Source organism: Canis aureus, chromosome 11 (genome assembly GCF_053574225.1).
Source record: "Canis aureus isolate CA01 chromosome 11, VMU_Caureus_v.1.0, whole genome shotgun sequence".
Classification (NCBI taxonomy): domain Eukaryota; kingdom Metazoa; phylum Chordata; class Mammalia; order Carnivora; family Canidae; genus Canis; species Canis aureus.
Window position 1 is genome coordinate 55,936,182 of NC_135621.1, and position 5,740 is coordinate 55,941,921.

The window sequence follows — 5,740 nt, forward strand, 5'->3', positions numbered from 1 at the left end:
ATATTTTATTTAACCAAAAATAACAGAGACATGGTATTATTATATATAAATAAGCTGCCAAGCATACCTACTATCCTGAAGATCTTGTTGAAATCTAGAAAAAATAGAGAAAATCTACAATATGAGTTATTCTGAGAACTATTATTGCATATATAAAATCAGAAGACTGCTTGAGGGACAGTAACACAATATCTCAACAAAGGAGTTGAATCAGTAGTGCTAAATACATTTATGTTGTTGTCTAACCTCTCTTTGAGATCATGCTTTCAGCTCTCCGGGTATATACCTAGGCATGGAACTGATGGATCATATGATAATTCTATTTTTTCTCTGAGAAAGTACCATACTATTTTTCATAGTGACTGTACCATTTTGCATTCTTGCTAGCAGTGCTTGAGGATTTTAATTACTCCACGTCCTCACCAACACTTGTTATTTTGGGATTTTGTGTTGTTTTTATTCTTCAAGAACAGCTGTCTTAATGAGTGTGAGGTGATGCCTCATTTTTTTTTCCTTTTTCTTTTTCGGAGATTTTTTAAAGATTATTTAAAAATCTTTATTTTTTAAAGATTTATTTTAGAGAGAGAGCATGAGAGAGAGAGATCATGAAGGAGAGGTGAAGAGGGAGAAGCACACTCCCTGCTCAGCAGTGCAGGGGGGGACTTGATCCCAGGACCCTAGGATCATGACCTGAGCTGAAGGCAGACACTTAACCAGTTGAGACACCCAGGGGCCCTTCATTTTGGTTTTGATTTGCATTTACCCAACGATTTGTGATGTTGTGCAACTTTTCATGCTTATTGACCTTTTGTATATCTTCTTTGGAGAAATGTCTATTCAAGTCATTTCCCCACTTTTTAATTAGGCTGTTTCTCCTTGTTGAACTATGGAAGTCTTTATATTTTCTGGACATTAACCCTTTATCAGTTTTATAATTGCAAATATTTTCTCTCATACCATGAGCTTATTTTTTATTCTGCTCATGTGATTTTTTATGCATGGATGTTTTTAAATTTGATGTAGTCCAGTTATCTATTTTTATTTTTAATTTTTTGTATTTTTATTTTTATTGCCTGTGCATTTAGTATCTTATCCTAGAAATCATTGCCAAATTCAAGTCATTAAGTTTTCCCCATCTTTGTTTAAAGTTATATATATTATTTGTTTATAAAGTTTTATTATTTTCATTTTTAAGTGACATACAAAAGATTGTATAAGGTCTTTATGAACAGTTGGCAGAATAATAATTGAATTGAATTGATCATTTGATCGTTGCCAGTTTAAGAATTAGAACTTTACAAGCATCTATGACCTTAGATTGTGCATCTAAGTTTAAGTGTGCCTCTGTATTCCATCAACACTCTTTCCCCAAGAATTAACATTGATCTCAGTTATGTATTGGAAGTACTTTTTCAAAATTTGCAGACTTCACCTCTTTCTTTATTGTATTTTTAAATTAGAATAAGACCTAAATTCTAATGGATTTGATTTCTCCATTTTTTTTTCTTATACAGTTTGTGTTATAGCTTGTTAAATAATTTCTTACTTCAAGGTCACAAAAATACTTTCTCTATATTTTCTTTGAAATTATTTACAGCTGTGCCTTTTGTATTGTTATTCATTTAAAATTTACTTTTAAATATGGTATGAGAAAGATAAGCATTTTAATATTCCTAGTATGGATTTCCTAGCGTACCATTTTCATCATATGTTGGATTTGAATATGGGTACATGTTTATTTGTTGGTGCTCTTTCTTGATTCACTATTATATATTTTTTCTAACCCTCCAACAATACATTGCTGTTTTAATTATTATACTTGAATAGTATTTTTTGGAACAGAGTAAAGTAATACCCCAACTGGACTCTTCTATTACTGGTACTTTGTGCTTCCATATAAATTTATAAGTCAGCTAATCAGTCTAATGAAAAAAAATGCTGTCGTTTTGAGTGTAATTTGGGGAAATTGATAAATTAGTTTCTGGAAAATTTACTTTTTTCATGATATTATCTTCCCAGACATTAATATGAAATGGCCCATTACTATTTATCAAAATAATATTGCCCCCTGAGACAAAAAAAAAAAGCCTCCCTTAGGCAATAAAAAAAAAAAAATAAACAAATAAATCAAAAGGAAACGCATGACCTAACATCTTTGGTTTTAATGGCTTTCTTTAGTGAACAGTAACAGACTTATTTAGTGAAACAAGAGAAATAAAACTATAGGTTTTTAGAAGGTGTAATTATGCGGTGCAATTGTGTGATACAGTGTTATTTAATCTTCAAAATAATTTAAAATTATTGTTATAATGACCTGCTTCAAATGAAACATTTGAGTGGCAATATAGTAAATAAATTCAGAGTCATTGATTTACCATCATGAATGTATGATTCATGAAACATATTGTAAACTCAAGCACCAAAGGCTTAAGAATATTAATAATGTGGCACTGTGATTTGAGTCAGGGACAGATTTCAAAGGCCATCCTATTTCCTAAATTAAATCAGAAATCCTTAACTTTCTGATCAAGAGAGTTAGGTATCCACTCACTGTGCATATAAGTCAAAGTGAAAGACCAGTCTTTAACCTTATTATCATCCCGTGTCTTTACTAGTTGTATATTAAATTTTCCCGTAAAATTATTGGGCAGAAATAATATTTTGAGAAGCTAACAACACTTTACTGAAATGATATGCCTTTTGTGAATCACACTTAACTTCTGGCAGAAAGGGAAGCAATTACAGTAGCAATTGGTTTAACAACATGTGTAATACTTTGCTTTTTTCAAGTTCATGATTTGATATGCTGTGTCAAAATAGGAGGCTGGAAAGAAATTCTGTTAGATAAGAAGTTTATTTTATTTTTTTAAAACCATCAGTATAATATCTATGATATTACACATCTGTAGTTCTGTAGTTAGGGTTTTTTTGTTGTTGTTGTTGTTTTGTTTGTTTGTTTGTTTGTTTATAATCTGGTTGATTGTATAGTTCATGAATTGGCTGATTTTTATAGATGAAAATTTCTCACCATCAAAATGAGCTAGGGTATTTTCGCATCATTCATCAATCTACTGAATAGCTTCATAGATATTTTTTTAAATATTTATTTGTTTGTTTATTTACTTGAGAGAGAGAACAGGGAAAGGAGCAGACGGAAAGAGAACATCTCAAGCAGATTTTGCTGAGTGCAGAGCATGACACAGGGCTCAGTCTCACCACCCTGAGATCATGACCTGAGCGTTGGACACTCAACTGACTGAGCCACTCAGGTATCCCTTTCATAGATAGTTTTTACCACAATTCTAGAAGTTTGTGAATTAACCATCATAAATGTAAAATTCATGAAAAATATTAGAGGCTCAAGCACCAAAGGTTCAAGAATATTCACAATGCATAGGCTGTTATAGGACCTTCATTATATCAGTAACCTATGTTTTTGTGCTTCAGACACAGTGCAACTAGGTTATCTATTTTTAAAAAAGCATTTGGTTTTGTTTCTGAACTAAGTGTATGGAATATTGCTGAATATCAACAGTGGGGGGGGGGGGGAAATATTAGAAAAGCCAGGAAAAAGCTTCTTCCTCTTGTTTTTGGCTAGTTATCATGCAAGACAAACTTTTTAGTTCATACTTTTAATAAGATTGAGTCTCTTCATTGAAATACACTTCAGATATTACAGAATGGATGAAAATTCAATATTAAAGAAAAATTTCCCTCATTCAAAGTGTTTTTAAACAAATACTTGCCAAGAAAGGCAGACATGTTCTAACATGGTTTTAGATTCTGGTATAGCCCTTATTAAAATAATTATAACTTGGTGCACTGTTCATAGATGAGTGTTCAGTGGTGAAATATACTACACAAAGCAAGCATTGCTTCTATTTTTTATATGTGAAAAAAGAGAATTACCTTAAAGTAAATAAAATAAATTATTTAGCTTAAGAGTTCCATACATTGTGATATAATGTGTATACGTGTGTATGTATACATATCATCTTGTGCATAATCTTTTGTTTTATATCTTTTAAAAGGTTGTATAGAGTCAACATAAACTATTTAGAAAGCCCAGATAAATTGGATCAAAATAAACAAAAAAAATTATCCCTTACCCCTGAAGATAATCACTATTGATATTTTCTTATAGGGCAGCCTGGTGGTGCAGCGGTTTAGCGCCGCCTGCAGCCCAGGGCGTGATCCTGGACACCCGGGATGGAGTCCCACGTCGGGCTCCCTGCATGGAGCCTGCTCCTCCCTCTGCCTGTGTCTCTGCGTCTCTCTCTGTGTATCTCTCATGAATAAATAAATAAAATATTTAAAAAAATATATTTTTTTCTTATATGTTTTTTAGTCACTTTTATACCTTTTTGTCAGTTATGGTAAATCGTAAGCCTATTACAAGAGACTTATTTGAATAAATAATTGTTGCATTTATCCTGTCAGGTGAATAATCCAATGAAATATAAAAAGCTGATGCTTACAAATTGTGTTCTTGCAAATTTGGTTCCACAGTGTCTGATGCCTTCTCTCATGAAGCATTTCAATCAACATGAAATTTGAGTGTCTTCCAGTTATGAGCATTCTGTACTTGCACCCCTGTTTTTAGGAAAAACTCTCACAGCCATAGTTGTATTATGTGATCTCTCCAATGGTAACCGATCAGAACGGGTAAGATTTTTCAAAGTTGGGTAAGAGTCTTATTTTCAATAATTTTAACACAAAATCAATAGGGAAAGAAAGAGAGAAAGAGGGAGAAAACAATCTCCATAGCACATACAAGTGTGTTATTAGCTGTTGTGTCCTGCCTTACAGTTTACGGAGGAGAAAAAGATGATCTCCAGAGGAAATTTAAGCAAGTTAAGAGAAGTGGTGTGAAGGATGGAGAAAGGTGTGTTTGTTACCAGAGTTTCTAGTAGATCTGCAGCTTTGAGGCACAGGTAACCCAAATTTATATCTAATAGTTTAAAATGTTTAAGTAAAATAAAATAAAATAAAATAAAATAAAATAAAATAAAATAAAATAAATAAAAAAATAAAATGCTTAAGTAGGCTCTAAATTTTTGTTTGTTTCATGCATTCAAATATAACTTAATATTCCCATAAAATCCATTTTCTGAGGCTGCGACTATACAGGCATGTGCACAGACACCTAGCACAGTAAAATATCACTCTTCAGAATCATTTAAATGAGCTGCCTAGCAAACCCTGGGGGGAAAGGCATCTTGATATTTTAATATCAGAATATCTGGCAACTCTTTATTCATCCTATATTTATTTGTTATAATTTATCAACTATCTTAATTTGTTTTCTTTCATGACTTTATTTGTTGAATATGGGTTGATATTCTACATTCTAGCCAAATTACCAAAACCAATACCTGCCTCACTTCTGCACGTCTGGGCTGGTATTCTATTTATTTTTTATTCTTATAAACCTATATTGGTGTCTAGCTAGTCATTTGTGTATATTTTGTTGTCCTTGACTCATTGAAAAAAATTGTAAGTATGACCAATAAAAGGAGGGAACATAAGGAAATCTACCAAGGGAGTAACATATTTCCTAAATACCAGCATATTCCTTTCGATATTTTTGGACTGCTGCAAATTTTTATATTATTTATTTAAACTGTTTAGAAAATGCCACAGAAGTAAAAAAAATACCCATTCCTTAAGTCAGATTTTATTTCCACAACTTTATTATTTGAGAACTGTGCAAAGGAAATGGGGTAGAATAAGATAAACT